Source organism: Dama dama, chromosome 2, assembly GCF_033118175.1.
Source record: "Dama dama isolate Ldn47 chromosome 2, ASM3311817v1, whole genome shotgun sequence".
Taxonomy (NCBI): Eukaryota; Metazoa; Chordata; class Mammalia; order Artiodactyla; family Cervidae; genus Dama; species Dama dama.
Genome location: NC_083682.1, coordinates 32,070,787 through 32,094,682, shown reverse-complemented (window position 1 = coordinate 32,094,682; position 23,896 = coordinate 32,070,787). Strand labels below are relative to the sequence as shown.

The window sequence follows — 23,896 nt, the reverse complement described above, 5'->3', positions numbered from 1 at the left end:
CAAATGCCTCACTTTATATGTGATTAATATTCCTAGGCCATTTTCATTTCTGTTCTCCTCTGGTGAATACTTTTCTCAAGAGTTTCTCAAATGACTACCTCTCTTTGCCTCTCATACCACTTTTCTCTCCACAGAATATTCCTATGGGTCGGCCCTTCTTTATGCTAATCTTCTGGTCCTGTGTAACCTATTCATTTCTACTCTCTTCTAAGTTTTCTTCTGTTGCTTAAATAAGCCATATGTTCTCTTTCATGTCTCCCTAACCTGCTTTTCATGGTTTCTTTTGTTTAAGATGTTTTCCTTTGCTTACTGTTCTTTCACTCAACAATCTTCAAGGCCCATTTCAGATATCTCTGTCTCTGGTACCTTCCCTGATACTCTCCTGTTCCAGACAGAATTAATATCCCTTTTTTTAGTATTTATGTGATAATTGTTCCAATGACTATAAAAGCATTTACTGTATTGTATTGTACCTATTTGCATTATATTATATTGGAATTATTTGTTCACCTGTCCTGTTTCACCCTAAACACTTTTTCAAAGCAATCAGCCCTTTGAAGGTTGAGAATACCTGGTATTTACCAGGTGATTAATAAAAGAAGAAACTAACATTTATTGAGTGACTTATTGTTGTGCAAGCTGTCTTATATACATAATCTCAATCCTTATACTAGGTCTCTCATGTAGGTATTATGTCCATTTTACATATGAAGAAATTGAGACCCAAAGAGATTAGATTCAGAAGACTAGGATTCAAACCTGTGTGCTAACTCCAAAGCTTGAGCTGTATTTAGAACTATTCTGACTCCTAATTCAGCATTCTTTCTGTGCACATCAGAAAAACATAAATTGAATATGTAGACGTTTAATGCATTGTTGGATGAAAGTTCAAATGGGAGTAGGGTTCGAATAGCTGTGGCACGCAACGTTATTGCTGTGTATTAAGAAATGGCCTTAGACTCATTAATGCCTTAATTGGTTCTGTAGGCAATCCTATAACTAGGCATTTAAAAATAAATCTGTTTTAGCTGGTTGGCAGATGTAACAACACCTACCTTTGAGCATGTTCTGTTCTAAAAAGGGATGAAAAGCTGCCTCTCTCACACTTTCATAGGCAAGGGGGATGAGCTCAGCTTTGACCTGAAACAGTGTTAGTGCTTTTGAAATCTTTCATTTTCAAGCTTTGTCATATTTTTGTCAGGTGCTGGTAACCTACATCTTCTGCACTGTAGAATCAGACAGTTGGAGCATGAATTGGAATATGGGGTTCTTACCCCAAGTGTTTTAACAGCCTGAACTCTCACCAGGGAGTGCCCAAACACAAAGCTTTTTTTGTAGCTGGTAAAGGAGGACAAAAGGTGGACCTTGGGAAGCACCTCTGTCTCCTTGTTTTGTGCCGTGGGCTGCTGAAGTCTAACTAATAGCAAACGAGTTACCGAAGGGTAACAAGAAGATTAAGACTGGGTTTCAAGCTCTTGTTAGCCCACTGTGAGTTTGAGCAAGTAATTTCTACTTCGTAGGCCTATTCCTTTATGTGTTTTAACCCAGTGATTCTTTCCAAGGAATGTGATCCTGCTGTCCAAGTACCACATATCTTTGTGGCCTAGGGACCATGCAAGGTTCCGGGTTACAGCTTTTTTGCCCTTCTTTTTTGATTACAAATACCCCATTCATTATGGATAGTCTAAAATTGTGTTGAAGTATCTCATCTTCTCACGTCTCCCTCACCCATTCTCTTTCTTTGTTTAGGTTTATTCCCCCCACCCTTTTAAAAAAATACCTTTACTGTCATTTTAGTGTGATTTGGGGGAAGGACACAGGTAAATGTATTTTTAATCTGCCAAATTTAACTAGAAGCAAACTTCAAAAGAAGTTAAAGAAACAGAAAGTAAAGTTGCATTTATATAATGGAGTTGAGAAAACTTCACCATGAAAATAAATGAGAGGATAAATCTTCTGTCCTAGGTTCAGATCTTGACTTTGCATCTACTGGGTATATGGCCTTGGACAAATTACCTCCCTATGTCTCATTTTTTAGATTATTATTATTTTTTTTTAAAAGAGAAAAGATCTATCAGAAGTTATACTGAGCTAGGAATCAAAACATGATTTTTCTTGTAGCAGACCATGAAACTGTGACCAAATCCTTACCCCTTTTTGGGCCTTAGATTCTCTCTCTGTAGAATGAGGAGGTTGACTGCATGTCCTCTGAGTTCTTTCTTCCCTTACTGTTTTAAGGAGTCTGAGATTCTCCTGATTCTTGAAGAGCACTGATTCTTTAATGCTAACTTTCCAGTCCCTTTTTAGCCTGGTTAAGGCCTAGGTCTTGGAAAAACAGGATTGGGTGTTCTAAAGTCTGTCTGTACCTGCCTACCATACTGACCAGAACTTGATACTTGAAAAAGAAAAAGAAGGATCACAGTGTACAGATCCATGGCTCTTAGACAACATACAGTAAACAGGCAGCTAGTTGAAAATGTTTCATCTTTTTTTTCTTTCCTTTCTGGTATTAGGACAAGCCAGGGTTATGAGGTCTTAGCATGAGAAGGAGCAGGTTAAAGCTTTTTAAAAAACTTTATTTTATTTTTTAGCTTTAATTGGAGGACAGTTGCTTTACAATGAGCTTTTTGCAGCCATGGATTATTGTGTGTCTGCTTTTAGAAGAGAGAGAGACACTAGAATTGCTGTAACATTCAGTGATGAATGTATAATAGAGGGATGTACAAAGTATTATTTAAGCAAGAAGGAAGAAGGGAGGAGAAGAGACAATAAAGACTCCATAGAGGAGGAGACACTTGAGTGAGAAGAACAAGAGTTTATCAATTTGAAAATGTATTGATGTGTTTTAGTGTTTCTCTGCCCTTTCTCTGGATCTCAGCACAACCTAGAAGACTCCTCCTTTGGGAATTCATTGGAGCCTGTTGGGAACAGAGAAGTTCTTTGAAAGTCTGAGTTAGTGTTTTTCTGGTGCTGGCTTAGACTTTTCTTTATACTAGTGGTGACGTGGGACAACAGGATACTTGGCCAGACTGTTGTTCTTAGTCTGTTTGAGGTTTGGGTCTACTAATTCATTTATGTCAATTAAGCAGAAAGCTGTGTTTGCCCCTTTGAGAGTTACCAAAGTGAATTTCTGAGAGCTGTTTGGAATCTCTACTTCCTGTCATCACAGGCAGTTGTGGGCGTCTTTAGGACCTAATCTATTAGGTACCTCAGTGATTCTCTTAATGTATCTCACCAGTATATTTTTCCTTTTGGACTAAAAATTGATTCTGTTTTGACTTTGCTACTTTTTTCTCAACCTTTGGTGTGCTTATAGCCTAGTGGTGGGTGGGTGGTGAAAAGGAGCCCTGTAAACCAGTAACAAGTACAATGGACAAGAGAGAATGTGGTATTTACTGTAAAAGAGAGAAATGATATTGTGTACTTTGTTTTTTTTTTTTTCGATATTGTGTACTTTGAAGAAGATATTACTTCATGATTGCACTAGATGGTCTATAAGCTCTCTCCCAGTCCCAAATAGTACATGGTTCTGTGATTTTGTGAAATTTTTATTTATGAGTACTAGAGAGTATGTGGTATTATCTATACAATAGATACATAAAAAGCTCATAAAATTTTTTTGATTTTAAAATAGCCAATTCCAGTGTGACAAAATGATAGAAGTAGGAAAAGTGAGTTTCTGGTTATCAAATTCTGAAACAACCAGCAGTGGTTGTTGAGCATTTCCCAGAAAGTAATCAAGTGAGAAAATGTTTCCTGAGTACCTTTTCCAAGGTCAGTCTTTCCCTAAAAGTGGTAGATAATATAAAAGATATATGAAATGGTGTTCTTCTCCCTGAGAGGCTTTGATTTCATTAGGAATATAGGATGCATATGCTAAAAAAATTACATAGCCCAGCTCATAAACTGGGTACAAACTTTGAGAATTTAGTGAAAGGTAGATGATTAGTTTCCTAGGGCTGCTATAATAAAGTACCACAAACTTGTTGGCTTAGAACAACTGAAAATTATAACCTTACAGTTCTGGAAACCAGAAATCTGAAATCAAGGTGATGGCAGGGCTACGCTCCCCTTGAATGTACAAGGGCAGGATCTGTTCCAGGCCTCTCCCTAGCTTCTAGAAGTCTCAGGCATTCCTTGGCTTGTAGCTGAACATCTCCCTGTGTCTCTTCACAGTCTTTTCTCTATGTGTATCTGTCTGTTGTGTCAGAACTTCTCCTTCTTATAAGGACACAAGTTGTATTGGGTTAGCGCTGACCTTCATGATCTCATTTTAGTTTGATTACGTCTGTAAAGACCCTATTTCCAAACAGAGTCACATTCTGATGTACCAGAGGTTAGGACTTTAACAAATCTTTTTTTTTTGCCTGCTGCTGCTGCTAAGTTGCCTCAGTCGTGTCTGACTCTGTGCGACCCCATAGACAGCAGCCTACCAGGCACCCCTGTCCCTGGGATTCTCCAGGCAAGAATACTGGAGCGGGTTGCCATGTCCTTCTCCAATGCATAAAAGTGAAAGTGAAGTCACTCAGTTGTGTCCGACTCTTCGCAACCCCATGGACTGCAGCCTACCAGGCTCCTCCATCCATGGGATTTTCCAGGCAAGAGCAGACACCATTTAAACCCATAACAATGGGCTTTATGGTTAAGGAAAGAACTTGGTCAGGTAAGATTTGAATTAGCAGAGAGAAGTAGAAATGTTATGAGACAAGTCTTTGCAGTATCCTCTATCCATGGGATTTTCCAGGCAATAATACTGGAGTGGGTTGCCATTTCCTTCTCCATTTGCAGTATCCAAAAAACCCTAATTAGAGAATGCTCCAGGAAATTCATCTTAGTGGAACCAAGTAGTTCTGAGATCCCCAAGCAGGGACATTTGGAGACAAAAGATTACTTCAATTTTTTCTTAGTTGTTTTATTCACAGCATACTATTGTGGACAGCTTTTCTTTTTCTGTAAGCAGTTTTATTGCTGCATACCACATAACCAGTCTTGATGCTGATTGAATGGCCCATAAAAATTTATTCTAGGTGACAGAAATTAAATTGTTTTAACTTAGATGTCATTTGTAATAATAGAAAATGTTTTGCTTTGTAAATGTAATGAATTTACAAAAAAGTAGATAACTTCACTCAGAGAATTTCACATTAGAAACTGAGGGTGGATCATGATGTTTCTTAACCTGCAGCTCTTGGGGTTAGGGCAGTAGTTCTCAAGTGTGGGTACTTCTAGAAGGTTTAAAAACATGTTGATGCTCAGATCCCTCTTCCTCTCCCAGTATATTTTTTTTTGCAGGTGTAGGGGGTGAAGAAGTAGTTATGGGGTTCAGGAATTAGTGTTTTTAAAAAGCATTCCAGGTTTGCATATCTGGTTGTAGCTCACTGGATTGGGGGAATAAGAAGTAAATTGGATTCTTGTCTTTGCTGTGACCTTTGTGCATTCCCTAAAACCTTTGCGTCTCAGGTACTTCCGAGAATAAGAAATCTAGATATTTATCTCTGGCATGTACCAGCTGTCTAATAGCCACAGGCAAATTACTGGAATTCTTTTTGAGCCTCAGTTTTCTCATTTATAGAATGGAGATTAAAAAGAAATTGTTTATTTATTTTGCTGGGTCTTCATTGCTGCGTGGGCTTTTCTCTAGTTGTGGGTAGCAGGGACTTCTCTCTAGTTGCTATGTGCAGGCTTCTCATCGTGGTGGCTTCTCTTGTTGTGGAGCACAGGCTCTAGGGTGCCTGGGTGTCAGTAGTTGCGGCGCTTGGGCTCTAGAATACAGCGTTAGTAGTTGCTGTGCAGGGGCTTAGTTGCTCCGAGGCATGTGGGATCATCCCGGATCAGGGATCGAACCTTTGTCTCTGGCATTGGCAGGTGGATTCTTTACCAATGAGCCATCAAAGAAGCCCTAGAATGGAGATTATTAAAACTACCTTCCAGGGTTGCTGTGACAGTCAAATATTTGTGGGTACTCAGAATGGTTTGTAGAATCCAAAGTACTCTGTAAATGTGAGGGTTTAGAAAATTTTCAATGGCTGATAACTTGCCCAAGGTGTTAAAATTGCTTGCTGCTCTAGACAGGACTAGATTCCACATTTCCTGAACCTTTCAATTTTCTCATTAACTTGGAAGGTGATTTTTTTCTTCCTGTCTCTTTAATTTTTTTAGCTCTTTTGTTAAGTGGGGCCTGTACGCCTTCTGTATTGGATATTTTCAGTCTCCTTGTTGTAGTGAACAGCATATTGGTTTAGTGGAAAGAACATGGTCTTTGGAGTTGTGTGGATATGAAGTCCAATTCTGCCTATCTTACTAACCAAATCATTTTAACCTATTTTAGGTTTCAGTTTCTCTATAGATTAAATACAGCATTAAATGAGAAAAGGATATGATAACACTTAGCACTATGCTTGACTGGTAATTTTTTCTTGTTGTTATTATGAGAAGCAGTGATAGAGGAGGATGCTTTTAATGCAGTTGGGTAAGTGGCAGGGAAGAGGCCTTTCCATTTGACTACGCTGAGCAGTGTCATCTTTTGGTTACTGTTCGAAGTGGGCTTTGTTGGGTTATCTTCTAGTCTTTGTAACAACTTTAATTTGTATAGTTCCAGCCATTTTAAAAATACTTTTACCGATTATTCTCATTTAATCCTCACAGTACTCTGCAAGGAAAATGTCCCTATATATTCATGGAAATCACAGCTAGAGAGATTAAGTGACTTGGTCACCCTATGCATAAGCAATGGAGACAGTTATTGTTTAAGGGGAAGCTCCAACCCTTGAGGCCTTGGGTTTTGTTTCAGCTGGACTTTTGGTTTCGTAACAGGGACTTTCTGATGTAAACCCAGGAAACCTTAGTTTTGTGGTTGCATTAGTTATCTATTGCTCTGTAAATAAATTACCTCTGAAAATTAACAGCTTTAAAAAATAAACATTTATTATCTCACACAATCTCTAAGGGTGAGGAATCTTAGAGTGACTAGGCTGAGTGGTTCTGGCTCAGTGTCCCTAATGAGGTTACTGTCAAGCTGTTGCCCAGGGCTGCAATTATCTGGAGGCTCAACTGAACCTAGAGGATCCCTTTCCACACTCACTCATCTGGTGGTTGGCCAGCCTCAGTTTCTTGCTGTCTGTTAACAGGCTGACATCTTCAGTTCCTTGCCACATGGCCTCTCCATAGGGCAGCTTACAGCCCTTGAGTTGGCCTCCTCACAGTGAATGATGAGAGGGAGGATAGAGCCACCAGAACAGAAGATACAATGCCTTTTATAGTCTGATTTCAGAAATGACATGCCTTAACTTCTATATTCTTTTGATCATACATACTGACCCTTCTCCCTAATGAGAAAGGATACACAGGGTGCAAATATCAGAAGGCAGGGTATTTGTCTTGGAGGCTGGTTATCACAGTTGTAGAGAATCTTTGAAGCCTAGTTAACCATAATATACAGGTGCAGATTCTGTTCCATGTTTCATGCATGGTGGATACCAGGAGAATTTCCATATGTCTTTAAGGGATGGTTTCTCAGGATGCAGGGAGCAAAGAATCCTTCAGAAGCCTCCTGAGTCTTAATTATCTACTTGCAGTCTAAGTTGGTAATATAATTATGCTTATTTTTACAGATAGACACTTTACTGAGGGGTTGAGACCATGAGAGGATTTCTTTGTCGTTGGTGCTATGTGGTGAAATTTTCCTTGGAAGTCTGAGCATTATGATTATTTTACCCTAAGAGAAATTTTGCGGAGGGAACTGTACAGGTCTGTTCACTTAGTGCTTTTAAAAATGCTCTCATATTGATTTGCATGTGATTATCCCAAGGGAGTAGTGTGATGATATGGGAAATCGGCTGCTCTGTAAGTCAGCACCTCTGATTTTTGAGTTCCAGCCTTGGCACTGACTGTGTGGTCTTGATAAAGACATGTTCTCTCTGACCCTAGTTTTCTTGTCTAGCATGGAGGTGTTACACTAGAGTCTCAGGGTTTTGAAGTGCAGCCTCACAGAATATGGGGGTGAGATTGGGAAGTGGAAAAGAGGCTGAGGAAGTGGAACTTCCCCATCTCCTTTTCAGGCAGTGCAGTTCTACTTTTTAATCTGTTTAAGTATTGGTGTTTCTGTAAGATTTGATTGGAAGAAAGGTTGAAAGCCTTCAGAAAAAGTTTGGAACTGAATGGATTGAGTGATCTTAAAAGACTTCTCTGGGTAAAGAAAGGGGTTGGTTTTTCTGATGCCATTGGGTAAGCAGTTGTCTCGGGGTGCTGGAGTACCCTCCTTTCTACATTTCTACAATGAAACAGTGGACCTAGAGAAGGAGGGAAGGGGAATGGAAAAGAAAACTCCTTGGGTAATTTTTGCCCTCCAGAATCTGCTAATCTTTCTGTTGTTGTGTGAGGAGAGAATTGTAGAATTTTAAGACTGAACGTTCCCTTTTAAGACATCTAACACAGCCTTTACTCCACATTTAGCTTTCTTCTGCAAAGTTCCTGTCAAGCATCTCTCCAGTATCTGCTTGCATACTTCCATGATGGAGAGCGCTCTATTGCTGGAGGCAGATCTTTTCATGGTTTGACATTTTGGCTCTTAAAACTAAAATCTGCTGCTCTGTGGGCTTCTAATCACTGGCTCACGTGAGGAAGTTTAGGCTCAGGCAGATGAAATGGTATGTCAGGCCATTGTGTGTGCATCTTCCCTTCCGCCTCCAGCTAAGAGGATCAGACAAGAGACCCATTAGTGTGTTACTGGAGCCTCAGATTCATCCTCGTGTCTTTGTAGGTAAGTGGTTTTTATTAAAACTATTTTTTCTTTTTCATGGATTTGCTGAGTTTATTAGGACTAGAATAATTAGAATGTATTATTCTTCAAATTTACTAGTGTGTGTGTGCGTGTGTGCTAATTTGCTTCAGTCATGTCTGACTCTGTGACCCTGTGGACTGTCGACCACCAGGCTCCTCTGTCCATGGGATTCTCCAGGCAAGAGTAGTGGAGTGGGTTGCCATGCTCTCCTCCAGAAGATCTTTCCCACCTGGGGATTGAACCCATGTCTGTTAGGTCTCCTGCATTGGCAGGCAGGTTCTTTACTCCTAGTGCCACCTGGGAAGCCCCCAAGTTTATTAGTACTAGAAAGAAACTTGGTGATCATATGTCTGTTTTGATTATCATTTTATAGATTAATAACTGAATTCCAGAGAGGTAAACACATCTGCTTAATATACAGAAATTCTTATGACAGAACTGAGATCAGGACCTTGGTCTCCTTGTCAGGAGGACCTAGTCCTGGATGTCTTTTCATAGGCATCTCTTACAGGGAAGTTGTACCAAATGCTGAAACTTTCTTTTTTAGTGCCATGTGGCTGTGTCCCTTGAGATTTCTATTAGGAGAGACATAGAATCAGTTAAAAATTACATAGATTTTCATCTAAAAATACCATGCTGTTTTTCTACATCACAAGACAAGGTAGAAGAATTCCATCCACAAATATTTATAGAGCACCTATAGGAGCTCATTTGCTACATTCTTTTTTTTTTTGAAAGATAAGAAGTGATTTATTAGAATAGGATGCTTCTGATGTTTACAACTGGGCAGGCAAGAGGGTGCCATGCCTTGATAACTTACTGGGCTACAGTTTTATAATCAAAGGAAAATGGGGAGGGGAAGAAGAACTTCTTTATCTTTCTTGAGTAGACATCATGCTTCCATCATCAGCTCCTCCTTCAGCTTGAGCAGGGGATTTTCCTTGTCCCTACATGGTTAAGTTAGGTCCACAAATTACTATTTTTTATTTTTTTTATGTTTTGTTTTTATTTATTTATTTTTTCCATTTATTTTTATTAGTTGGAGGCTAATTACTTTCATTTGCTACATTCTTGAAAATGTCTGTCAGGTCACAATTCAGAATCTTCATTTTGTAAAGCTTCCAAACTCTTCCCTCCCTCCCCTGACCTCCGTGCTTCATGGAAATGTTTTTTACAATAGAACTTTTCATGCTGCGTGGGCAGTGTGGTGTGGTGAAAAGAATATGAATGTTGGACTCAAACCAACAGACCTGGGTTGGATCTTGGCTCTAGTAATTCATGTAAAGTGCTTATCAGCATGCTAGACACATAATAAGAGTTCCTGAAATGTTGGCTACTGTTCCTGTAATTATTTTTTATCATTACTCATGTCTTATTTCTCCTTTAACCTGGGGGCTCTGAAGGGAATTTTTTTGTTTTTTAAGCTGTATGTCATAACCCATGAGTTGTGAATTTAACATAGTACGCTGGACCAGCATTTTTAAAAATTAAAAAAGCAAAATGTCAAGTATAATATACCAGAAAAAATGTCAGGATATATTATATACACAAAGAACATGGATTATCTTTTGAAACTTTTGTCTCAGTTTTATATTTATAGGTATGTGTGTGCACGTATGCATGTGTGTGTGTACTGGTCTCCATCTGAATTGTATTATTTTAGGTTGTAGTCAAAACAGTTTGATAAACTCTGCTTTATGGAAGAGACTGCTATTTATATCTTTTATTCACAAGGCCTAGCACAGGGTGTGGAACACATGTGATGTGCATGAAACTTTTAAGAAAAGGCAGTCAGAAATTAATTGCTTAATATATAATACAGATAGTAAATGAGACATAGGATCAAAGAAAGGGGAAATGGTCTTGAGAAACAACTTAGTAAAATAGTTGTGAGCTTAGGTTTTTGTGTCTGAAAGATCTAGGGGTAAATTGCAGCTCTGCTACTTACTGGCCAAGGCAGTAAGCAGGTTAACCTCTGCTGTCCTCATTTTCTTCATCTCTAAGATGGAGATAAATAATTACCTCAGGTTGTGAGGGTTAAATAAGATGAAGTTGCTATAGTGGCTGACACATAATGAACACTTGCTTAATATCTTCATGAATGAAAGTGGTCACGGGAGACTTTTTTGAGGAGGCAGGCACTTGGCCTTGAAGAACTGATAGGAATTAGACGTGGGAAATGTTTGAAAAGTCCTGCATGTAGACTCTGTTAAAGGTATGTCTTGCATGTTTTACTCTGTTAAAGGCCTCAGTGTTTTTCTCTTACATATCCTTTTTCCATGTTTTCCTCACCAAGATACCCACAGTCTTTTTTCTCTTCAAAACCACTTCCTGGGGAGAAAGTCCAATGTAAGCTGTAACAACTTGCCTTTGGCCCCTCCCTGAGACCAGTTCATTCCCATAGACAGGGAAAAGGAGATTAACCCAAGTTGTCTGACCCAAGTTATACTTTTAGGCAGAACATCTGCCTAACGTCGGGAGACAGTAGAAACCAAAGGAGTTTGAGCGTGGCCTCTGCCAGAAGGGGCCCAGGGCAGGTAAATGGAAAGAAATCTTGGTTTCTTGTCCAAAGCCTAGCCTGAAGCTCTAGAGGCAGGTCCTTGCGAAGGTAGGCAATGAAAGGGTGGGGAGAAATGTCTGCACTTCTCTGACTTCTGATGATGCTAGAAAAGAAACAGATTTTGTTTTCAAACCTGTGGATGAGGGAGGGAGAGTTGAAGACGGGAGAGGCTTAGAGAGAGTGGGGAAGAGAAAAAGGAAGTGCTTGTTAGGTATCTGAATTAGCTGTGGAAGGAGCAACAGTATGCAGTATGAGCTCCAGTGCTGGCTTGCCTACTGAGTTTCTGTTCTTTTGTAAACTACTTGCCTGTTTTAGCTCTGTAAGGAGCTCTCTAAAGTCTCTTTCAGGTCTAAAACTTTTCTATCTATTTAATAGCATCTAGAAGAAAGATTCAGATAAAATAGGAGTCTGGAGGAGAGAGAGAACTTCTGTTTGATTTGTTTGGTCTGTACTGGTAGTTTCTCAGTGTTGAGACTAATGATATTTTAGATCATACAGTTTTATGTTGGGGGCTCAGGCCTATATATTGTAGGATGTTTAGCTGCATCCTTGTCCTCTGCCCCATAGTATCTACCCCCACTCCAGTTGTGACACTTAGGAATGTCTATAGATGTTGCCAAATATCCCCTAGGGAATAAGATCAGCCCTTATTGAAAACCAGTAATGTATATACACACAAATTGTGGGGACAGCTAAAAGTTAAATTTAATGATGATGATGTTCTTCTGTCACTAAGCTGTATCCAATTCTTTGTGACCCCATGGACTGCAGCCTGCCAGGCTACTTCTTGGAGTTTACTGAAATTCATGTCCATTGAGTCAGTGATGCTGTCTAACCATCTCATCTTCTGCCGCTGTTTCTTTTGCCCTCAGTCTTTTCCAGCATCAGGATCTTTTCCAGTGAGTCAGTCCTTTGCATCAGGTGGCCAAAGTATTGGAGCATTAGCTTCAGTATCAGTCCTTCCAATGAATATTCAGGGTTGATTTCCTTTAGGATTGACTGGTTTGATCTTGAAATCCGAGGGACTCTCAGCACCACAATTCAAAAGCATCAATTCTTCAGTGCTCAGTCTTCTTTATGGTCCAGCTCTTACCTCCATATGTGACTACTGGAAAAACCACAGCTTTGACTATATGGGCCTTTAAGATGAATTTGATGATGATGATGATGATAAAAAAATCTCATGGCAAGTACCATGTGCCAGAGACTGTTCTAAGGCTTTAAATATATTAACCCACTTAATCTCCATAATAACCCTATGAGTTAGGTACTATTATTGTCCCTGTTTTACAGAGGGGTGAACTGAGGGAATAAGATTAAGTGAATTAATAACTGCTGATATTTTTTATGAAATCCTGTGTCAGGGGCCCCACTAAGCACCTTATCTGTGTTATCTCATTTAATCCTCACAAGCAGTCTGTGAGCTGAGTACAGGTGTTACTGCAGTTTTACAAATGGGAAAGCTGCACTGTCTAATCTGGTCATGAGCACTGGGGACGCAGGGGAGTGGGTTGGTGCCAGAGTGCTTTTTTCTGTTTTATCTTCAGAATAGTATTGTGAAGTAGATAGAATCATCTCCATTTTATAGTTGTAGACACTGAGGTTCAGAGAAAGGGGAAGAAACTGGTGAGTGGAGCTGGCATTTATTTTGTGTATATATATATTTTTTGTGGTTAACCATGATGCTTCTAGCCATACAAATCAGCAGGCAGTTAAGTGAAAACACGCAGCCAAGGAATGCAGTCCAGTTCAGATCAGTCGCTCAGTCGTGTCTGACTCTTTGCGACCCCATGCATCGCAGCACGCCAGGCCTCCCTGTCCATCACCAACTCCCGGAGTTTACTCAAACTCATGTCCATCGAGTCGGTGATGCCATCCAGCCATCTCATCCTCTGTCGCCCCCTTCTCCTCCTGCCCCCAACCCCTCCCAGCATCAGGGTCTTTTCCACTGAGTTAGCTCTTTGCATGAGGTGGCCAAAGTATTGGAGTTTCAGCTTCAGCATCAGTCCTTCCAATGAACACCCAGGTCTGATCTCCTTTAGGATGGACTGTTTGGATCTCCTTGCAGTCCAAGGGACTCTCAAGAGTCTTCTCCAGCATCACAGTTCAAAAGCATCAATTCTTCAGCACTCAGCTTTCTTCACAGTCCAACTCTCACATCCATACATGACCACCGGAAAAACCATAGCCTTGACTAGATGGATCTTTGTTGGCAAAGTAATGTCTCTGCTTTTTAATATGCTGTCTAGGTTGGTCATAACTTTCCTTCCAAGGAGTAAGTGTCTTTTAATTTCATGGCTGCAATCACCATCTGCAGTGATTTTGGAGACCCCAAAAATAAAGTCTGACACTGTTTCCACTGTCTCCCCACCTATTTCGCATGAAGTGATGGGACCAGTACTGAGCCCCTATTTATGATGGAGAGCTGAGAGCCACTCCTCCTGATTTGTAATCTAAAGTTTGTTGGTGAGGTTTTCGTCTGCTGTCCTAGGCACTTCCTGATTGACACTGGCTGTGTATCACAAGCTGTAATTATGTTAAAATTGACTTGCTTATTTCTTTTTTAATATCTGAGTTCTGTAGCGTTCTAAACCGTAAACTCCTAAATACAGACGTACTTGTAAACAGACTGTTCACCACACTGTCTCAGCACAGCGCCTTGTGTGTAGTACTTTGTGAACTTTCTGAATCAGAAGGCACATGGGAAGGGAATAGAGTCAGAATGATTTATTCACGGTCAGACAGCAATTTGGTAGCAGTTTGGGGACTAGATCTGATTTTTCCTATCTTTAGAACCGGAATTCTTTGTAAAACATTGTACTGCTTGCCATGTACCTGTCATACAGTTGAGATTATATGGACTTACTTTGGGGCCTTAGGCAAATCCCTTGGTTTTCCCTTCTATAAACAAAAGTATTAAACAGCTGCTCATTTCTCCTTTCCATCTTTGGTTGCTCACCAGTGGTGTCCTGGTGTGGCCTCCAACCACAGGATAAGTGTCTGCTGAGAACCAGGGACACCCCATTCTCCTTGCCAATCCAGATAGGAATCATGTTACCTCTCCTGAACAGTGACTTCATATTTCAGCGATGATGTGGTGGTGAGGGTATAAGGATTGAAACAAAGTAGGTTTACCTTCTAGGGGAAGAAGGCAATTAGGCATCTGCTTACATCTCTTCTTTTTTCAGTATCGCAACTAAGTTTCTGAGTTCATAACTTTAGAGCTTTCTTACTCTTCGTTGTACTTTTTGTGTTCTGCTCATTTTCTCTTTAGCTTGTAGGAAAAAGTCACAAAGCTACTTCGGTGAGGAAAATGTCCTTTTCTCTTTGTTTCAATTGTTTTGATCAGTAAAACCAGTGACAATAAATGTCTATCCAGAGAAAATAACTGTCTTAGGAAATTAACTGTATGCAGGGCACTTTTCATGTCTATTTTCTTACTTCATTTTCCAGTCATTTTGCAAAGGTAGTGATTACTATTATTATTACCTTAGTTTTACAAATAAAGAAAATAAGGTTCAGGGAGAAGTCATGGTTGATGCAGGTAGAGAGTAGTAGAACTGGGATTTGAACCTAGGTCTGACTCTTAAGATTGGGTGGCGAAGAGTGCTCATGTCACTCCATCATAATGTGTTTGTGTTTATCAGCTTTATTGAGACATAATTCACATACCAAAAAATTCACTTACTTAAAGTGTCCAGTCAAATTTTTTTTTTTTAGTATATTCACAGAGTTGTGCAGCCATCATCACGTATTTCACTTTTAGAACATTTTGTCCTCTTAAAAGAAACCCTGTATCCATTAGTAGACACTCACCATTCTCCCCCATCCTCATCACTGTGGCCCTGGGCACTTATTAATCTACTTTTTGTTTCTTTAGATTTGATTTGCCTATTTTGGACATTTCATATGAATAGAATCATACAATATGTGGCCTTTTGTACCCTGTTTCTTTCACTTAGTGTGTTTTCAAGGTTCATCCATGTTGTAACTTGTATCATTTCTTTTTATTGCTGAATAATATTTGGTGACATTTTTTGCTGAATAATGTTTCATTGTATGGATATATCATGTTTTAGTAATCTTTTTATCAGTTTATGGGCATTTGGATTGTTTCCACTTTTCTGCTATTATGAATAATGCTGCTCTGAACTTTTTTGTGTGTGGATGTATATTTTTATTGATCTTAGGTATATATCTAGCAGTGGCATTGTTAGATCAAACAGTAACCCTATGTTTAACTCATTGAGGAACAGTCAGACTTTCTCCCAAAGGAACTACAGCACTGTTCATTCCCATAGCATTATATGAGGATTCTAATTTCTCTACATGCTTGTAGACACTTGATATTCTGTCTCTCTCTCTCTCTCTCTCTCTTTTTTTAATTATCTATTGGGTATGAAATGGTATCTATTTTGTGATTTTGATTTGAATTTCCTTAATGACTAATGATGTTGAGCAACTTTTTATGTGCTTATTGACCACTTGTATATCTTTGGATGGGACAAGTGTCTATTTAGATCATTTGTCCATTTTAAAATTGGGTTGTCCTCTTACTGTTTTTGTTAAGTTCTTTATTTATTCTGGTTACAAGTCCCTCATCAGATACATGGTTTACAAGTATTTTCTCCTATCCCATGGATTGTCTCTTTACTTTCTTGATGCTATTTCTTATAGCACAAAATTTTGATTTAGTTCAATTTATTTAGTTTTTTTTTTTTCTTTTGGTACCATATCTAAAAAAACTATTATCTAGTCCAAGGTCATGAATATTTACAGCTATGTTTGCTGCTAAAGATTTTGTAGTTTTAGCTTTAATATTTAGAGCTAGGATCCATTTTGAATTACTTGGATATGATGTAGATGTTCCACTTCATGTCCTGTTGTCCTGGTACCACTTGTTGAAGAATATTCTTTACCCATTGAATTTGTCTTGGCATTTTTGTCGCAATCATTTCGCTCTTGTTATAAGCATTGATTCTGGAACTCTCAGTTCTGTCCTGTTGCTCTCTGTGTGTTTGTCTTTATGCTGGTGCCACATTGCAGCTCGGTGGTCAGCTTTCAAAGTGGGGAGTGTGACTCCTGCACTTCTCTTCTTATTTCTCAAGGTGTACAGATTTTTTACTTACTTTATTCTTTTTGCTGCTATATGATGCTATTATAAATGGAATTTTAAAAAATTTCAATGTTTGGGTTATTGAAATTATCATCATACAATTATATAATTATATAACTGTATAGAAATACATTGTATTTCTATACAATTATATATAATAGATATATATTATATAGCTATGTAATTGATTTTTGTGTTGATTTGTATCCTGCAACCTAGTCAAACTTGTTTATAATTCTCATACTTTTGTGTGTGTGTGTGTGTTTGTGTGTATGTGTATATGTGTGTGCCTGTGTGGGTTCCTCACAATTTTCCATGCACAAGATCATATCATCCCAAATAGAAAACATTTTACTTCTTCCTTTCTAATATGGATACTTTTACTTCTTTGTCTTGCCTCATTGCTCTGGCTGGAACCATCAGTTCAGTCAGTTCAGTTCAGTCGCTTAGTCATGTCCGACTCTTTGTGACCCCATGGACTGCAGCACGTCAGGCTTCCCTGTCCATCACCAATCCCTGGAGCTTGCTCAAACTCATGTCCATTGAGTTGGTGATGCCATCCTACCATCTCATCTGATGTCATCCCCTTCTCCTCCTGCATTCAATCTTCAGCATCAGGGTCTTTCCCAGTGAGTCAGTTCTTTGCATCAGGTCGCCAAGGTGCTAGAGCTTCAGCTTCAGCATCAGTCTTCCCAATGAATATTCAGGATTGATTTTCTTTAGAATTGACTGGTTTGTTCTCCTTGCAGTCCAAGGGACTCTCAAAATCTTCTCCAGCACCACAGTTCAAAAGCATCAATTCTTTTGCACTCAGCTTTCTTTATAGTCCAACTCTCAAATCTGTACACGACTACTGGAAAAACCATAGCTTTGACTGTATCGACCTTTGTCGGCAATGTAATGTCTCTTCTTTTTAATATGCTGCTTAGGTTGGTCATAGCTTTTCTTCCAAGGAGCAAGCGTCTTTTAATTTCATGACTGCAGTCACCATCTGCAGTGGTTTTGGAGCCCCCCCGCCCCCAATAAAGTCTGTCACTGTTTCCATTGTTTCCCCATCTATTTGCCATGAAGTGATGAGACTGGATGCCCTGATCTTCATTTTTTGAATGTTGAGTTTAAAGCCAACTTTTTAAATCTCCTCTCTCACTTTCATCAAGAGGTTCTTTAGTTCTTCTTTGCTTTCTTCCATAAGAGTGGTGTCATCTGTGTATCTGAGATTATTGATATTTCTTCCAGCAATCTTGATTCCAGCTTGTGCTTCATCCATCCCGGCATTTCACATGATGTGTTCTGCATATAAGTTAAATAAACAGGATGACAATAAACCGCCTTATTGTACTCCTTTCCCAATTTGGAACCAGTCCATTGTTCCATGTCTAGTTCTAACTGTGGCTTCTTGACCTGCATACAGATTTCTCAGGAAGCAGGTCAGGTGGTCTAGTACTCCCATCTCTTTAAGAATTTTCCACAGTTTGTTGTGATCCACATAGTCAAAGGCTTTGACATAGTCAATAAAGGAGAAGTAGATGTTTTTCTGGAATTCTTTTGCTTTTCCTATGATCCAGAGGATGTTGGCAATTTGATCTCTGGTTCCTCTGGCTTTTTTAAATCCAGCTTGAACATCTAGATGTTCATGGTTCACATACTGTTGAAGCCTGGCTTGGAGAATTATGAACATTATTTTGCTAGCGTGTGAGATGAGTGCAATTGTGTGGTAGTTTGAACATTCTTTGGCATTGCCTTTCTTTGGGATTGGAAAGAAAACTGACCTTTTCCGATCCTGTGGTCACTGTTGAGTTTTCCAAATTTGCTGGCATATTGAATGCAACACTTTAACAGCATCATCTTTTAGGATTGGAAATAGCTCAACTGGGATTCCATCACCTCCGCTAGCTTTATTCATAGGGATGCTTCCTAAGGCCAGCTTGACTTCACCTTCCAGAATGTCTGGCTCTAGGTGAGTGATCACACTATTGTGGTTATCTGGGTCATGAAGATCTTTTTTGTATAGTTCTTCTGTGTATTCTTGCCACCTCTTCTTAGTTACTTCTGTTGTTGTTAGGTCTGTACCATTTGTGTCCATTATTGAGCCCATCTTTGCATGAATTGTTCCCTTGGTATCTTTAATTTTCTTGAAGAGGTCTCTAGTCTTTCCCAGTCTATTGTTTTCCTCTATTTCTTTGCAGTGATTATTGAGGAAGGCTTTCTTATCTCTCCTTGCTATTTTTTGGAACTCTGCATTCAAATGGATATATCTTTCCTTTTCTCCTTTGCCTTGTGCTTATCTTCTTTTCTCAGCTATATGTAAGGCCTCCTCAGACAACCATTTTGCCCTTTTTCATTTCTTTTTCTTGGGAATGGTCTTGATCACTGCTCCTGTACAATGTCACTAACCTCCGTCCATAGTTCTTCAGGCACTCTATCAGATCTAATCCACTGAATCTATTTGTCACTTCCACTATATAGTCATCAGGGATTTGATTTAGGTCGTTCCTGAATGGTCCAGTGGTTTTCCCTACTTTCTTCAATTTAAGTCTGAATTTTAAAGGCAAATTTTTACGAACAAAGCTAGTGGAGGTGATGGAAACCCAGTTGAGCTATTTCAAATCCTAAAGGATGGTGCTGTTAAAGTGCTGCACTCAATACAATGTTAAATAAAAGTGGCAAGAGCAGACGTCCTTCTTTTGTTCCTGATCTTAGGGAGAAAGCATGCAGTTTTTTTTTTTACCAATTACGTATGATATTAGCTGTGGGTTTTTCATGAATACCTTTTATTAGATATAAGGAAATTTCCATCTATTCTTGGTTTCTTGAGTGTTTTTATCATGAAAGGGTGTTGATTTTTGTCAGATGCTTTTTCTTTATCAATAAGATGATCTTAATGGTTTTGTCATTTATTGTATTAATACGGTGTATTGATTGAAGTTTGGACATTAAACAAACCTTGCTACCTAGGATCATACTGTGTTTTATGACAAGTACTTATTGGGCACCAACTGCTTACCAAGCCTACAGAAGTACATGGATTACTAAGATGTTGGGGCCATTCACTATATTTGAGGAGACAGAAAAACATACAGGCTTAAAGTTGAGAATGAGAGTGAGAATGAGAGTGAGACAGTACCTTGTGTGTTGATATGTGATAAATACTTACCAAATGAACTCCACAGTGACCTTATTTTCAGGCCAGTGATTATAGGGTTGGTTTTTTTCTGTTTGGCCTCACTGTGTGGCTTGCGGAATCTTAGTTCCCCATTTAGGGATTGAAACTGGGTCCCTGGCATTGGAATCACAGAATGCTAACTACTGGATTGCCAGGGAACTCCTGAGGGTTGGCATATTGTAACTCTTTTTGAGATACCTCCTTTGCCTTCTTCAGGTCTCAGCTTTATCACCTGTACATGGGTAAGTTGGACTTGGTATTTAAGATCCCTTCTGGTTTTTTTTTTTTTTTTTCTTTTTATATGGAACACTTCATGAATTTGCGTGTCATCCTTGCGCAGGGGCCATGCTAATCTTCTCTGTATCGTTCCAATTTTAGTATATGTGCTGCCGAAGCGAGCACTCCCTTCTAGTTTTAACATAGTGTGAAATTACTTGCTTTTTAAAGGGCTTCCTTCACCTAAGTCTGTCTGAAGAGTTTGTTTTTTTGATAAGTTTCAAGTGGCTTAGGTAGTTAGGTGACTATTCTAGTTCTGAATGGTAAAAAGATTCTTAACTCCTTGTTAGTGAAGTGAAATCGCTCAGTCGTGTACGACTCTTTGCGACCCTGTGGACTATAGCCTACCAGGCTCCTCCTTCCATGGGATTCTCCAGGCAAGAATACTGGAGTGGGTTACCATTTCCTTCTCCAGGGGATCTTCCCGACCCAGGGATCAAACCCGGTCTCTCGCATTGGAGGCAGACGCTTTCACCTCTGTTAGTTGGCCTTAATTACACTCGCATCTCAGAGAGATTATTTTCTTTCATATTATTCCAAATTCTGGTGAAAAGGGATAACCCTTGTGAAAGGCTATGTTCCTAGGTAACATGTAAGTTTTATGAGAGGGAAGGGCCACTAGGAGTATGTTTCAGGGTTCAGCTATATTTGTAAGTTAAACATTGGGCACATCAATGCATTCTATTTAGGTTTCAGTTTCTCATCTGTCAAATTGAAAAGAGAATATCACTTATTGTGTAATCTCACAGGCATCATACTAGTTGTAAATGATATCCTAGATGCATGTAGAATTGTGTATAAATGTGACTTATTTGCAGAAGTTGAGTTACAAATAATGTAAATAATGTATGAAATAATGTGAATATAAACAATAATGCAAATGATTGTCAATGTTGTAAACAATAATGCAAATAATAGCAAAACATTATAGAAATGTAGCAAGATATGCCTAAATAATAGACATATTTTAAACCCCTACTGTTCATGGCACTTTTGCTATGTGCTTTAAGCATTATCTCTTCAACACTTCACAAGAACTTTATCTCATTTTGTAGGTGAGGAAATTCCGGTTCAGAAGAATTAAATAATGAGCCCAACATGGCAGAGTATGGAATTGAAACTAGACCTAACTCTGCGTTTCATGGCTGTCTCATTACTGTTGATGTTCAGTTTGCTAACTTGGTCAAGATGGTGTCTGCCAGGCTTCTCCACTGTGAAGTTATAAGTAATAAGTATTTTATAGGAAGGTACTATGAAACTATATGAGTATATTTTTCTTTGCCAAACAATGTATTTAATTATTTTTACCTGTTTGGACTCATAACTTCCTACTTTATTCAACGGGTAACAATCTATTGCTGTATCATTATTTTGATCCTCAAATTCTGCCTGATTTGGTGAGTAGGAACATCATTCAGGTTTACTTCTATCTACTTTGGACATGTCCTATTTTGACCACTCCCTTTGTTTCTGACCCAACAAGATATTCTAGACTCATTTGTGCTTTCTGTGCCCCAGCCCTGTAGTGATCCATTTCATCAAGGAGCCATAGTTTCTTTTGTTGTTAAGTAGTGTTTAGAAGCCAGGGTCTGGCTGCTGGTATGCTTATTGTTATTGGGTTGGTGTTGCTCCCAGTCCCTGTCTGTGGACACAGTGAGGAAAGGAGGTTCCAGTTCCCTATGACAGACTCTTCACACTGTGTGGATGCCCTCCTCATTCTGTATAGGTTCCAACACACTAAACCAGGCTGCTTCACCACTGGACTCTTCACTTCTTTACTCTGGACTCTGACACAGTGTATCAGGCACCCATCCCCACACCCAGTATGCATGCCCTCCTTGCTGTACTGAGTCTGCCAGCCTGCCCGCTGTGTGGATGCCCCTCTGTCCTCCTCGACTTCTGATTCTCCTTCCTAGTCTTCCGCTCCCTTCTCCACTGCCCGTTGTAGGCTGCTTTCACTCTGCTAAGGCTCTGGTCACAAGGTTGGGTTGCCCTCATCATTTCTTAACTAGGCTGTCATAACACAGTAGATTCCTAACAGTCTTACTGCTGCTATCTTCCCTTACCTTACATACTTCTGCTGTAGTGATCTTTCTAAAATATTTCAAATGCCACAGCTTTGCTTAATAATAGTTCCCTTTGCTTGTAGAATAATTTTCAAGTTCCTTAGGCTGACATTAAAGATTTCCTAAGATCTGACCCAAATGTACCTTTCCTGCCTCATTTGTTATTAATTCTTCTCTCTACCCTGCACTCCAGTCATGGTCCCTGGCCATTCCTTAGACAAACCTCAGTACATTTACTCTTTCATTTTGCCTTTGCCTTCTTCTCTATCAGTCTAGCCAACTCCTTTTTTCACTATATGACAGAATCCCTAGGGGTCCTATTTCAGACATCTGGTGTGGCATGTCAGAGACTGACTACAATGTGGAGGGGATTTCCAAGGGGAGGGATTACCTGGTGAAGCCTCTCTGACCTTCATAGTAAAAATTAATCCCTTTTGTTCTTCTGATGTAGTGCTTCCCTCGTTCTTTCTATTTCCATGATTAACTTTTATCTGTTATCTCTGGTTCATTGGCTAGTCCTTGAAAGCACCTGATGGAACTTTTTGAGGTAATGAATTCTGAGTTGTGAGCCTTTTTAAAAAAAATTTTATTGAAGTATAGTTGATTTACAATATTGTGTTTATTTTCTGCTTTAAAGCAAGTGACTCAATTATACACACATATATATATATTTAAAATTTTCTTTTCCAATATGATTTATCATCTGGTATTGACTATAGTTCCCTGTTCTATACAGTAGGGTCTTGTTATTTAGTCACCCTGTATATAATAGTTTTCATCTGCTAATCCCAAACTCCCAATTCTTCCCTCTGCATCCCCCGCAGCACCCACAAGTCTGTTCTCTATATTTGTGAGTCTGTTTTTGTTTTGTACATATGTTTGTGTTGTATTTTAGATTCCACATATAAGTGATATCCTGTGGTGATTGTCTTTCTCTTTCTGACTTCACTTAGCATGATAATTTCTAGGTCCATCCATGTTGCTGAAAATGGCATGATTTCATTCTTTTTAATGGCTGAGTAATATTCCATTGCATGTGCACGCACACACACACACACACACACACACACGTCACATTTTCTTTATCCATTCATCTGTTGGGACATTTAGATTGTCTCCATGTTTGGCTGTTATAAATAGTGTTGCTGTGCATGTAGGGGTGCATGTGTCCTTTTAAATTATAGTTTTGTCTGGGTACAGCTCCGGGAGTGGGATTGCTGGATCATATGGCAGCAGTGAATCTGTTGTTTTTATTTAAAATCTGTTTATAGATATTGTGAGGTCCAGAAGGCTTACTATAGGAAGGAGTTTGGACCGTGGCACAGCTGGGTCAGATACCTGCCCTATACCAGGGCTCTTTCTGATAAAATTATATATTTACACAGTTTTTGTAAATTCCAAATATATTTTTTAAATGATTTTTTTATGCTCTTATTCCAAATAAAAGAATTTGCTGGCTATAAGTATATGGGCATTTAAAACTGCAAGTAATAGCAGCCACATCACAACCAAAAAATCTCTACCCCAAACTCTATGAAGGACAGTATAATGACAATGTGTGTCTACTGACAGCCTGTTTGCCATTCAGTCTGTCTCCAGAGAGGCATTTAGGAAGAAGTATCAGAAAAGGAGAGTTTTAGACTTTCTCAATGACTTGGCTTTTCTTTTCTGCTCTAAGTTTTAATTGTCTCATTTCAAAGCCTAGGCTCTTTCCATACTTCATAATCATAGCAATGAATGGTAAAAATAAATATTTAAACTAATTGGTTCATAGATGGTCAGTTGTATACACAGACTAAACAGTGCAGCACTTTGCCAAAAATAAGTGTAGCATTGCTTAAACTTTGTGTATTAGCAGCATTTCTTTGTAATTGGGTTCAGTGGTGTATTTTGCACTACCTGGAGTTACAGTTTTTAATCTGTCAGTAAATGAAAT

The 23,896-nt window shown here is 39.1% G+C and overlaps 1 protein-coding gene and 1 non-coding gene across 7 annotated transcripts in view; one reads left to right on the top strand and one right to left on the bottom strand.

Moving 5' to 3' along the window:
- Positions 1 to 23,896, top strand: part of PAK1 (p21 (RAC1) activated kinase 1) — a 165,261-nt gene that overhangs the window by 25,297 nt on the left and 116,068 nt on the right. The window contains exon 1 of one of the 6 annotated variants that reach the window (XM_061168052.1): positions 8,281 to 8,758. The exons of the other annotated variants lie outside the window; for them this stretch is intronic. The gene's annotated coding sequence lies outside the window, so the exon portion shown is untranslated. Of the gene's footprint in view, positions 1 to 8,280; positions 8,759 to 23,896 lie in introns of those variants that run through there. 6 annotated transcript variants of the gene reach the window in all.
- Positions 19,914 to 20,020, bottom strand: LOC133041063 (U6 spliceosomal RNA). The gene has a single exon (XR_009689120.1). It is a non-coding gene; the product is annotated as a U6 spliceosomal RNA (small nuclear RNA).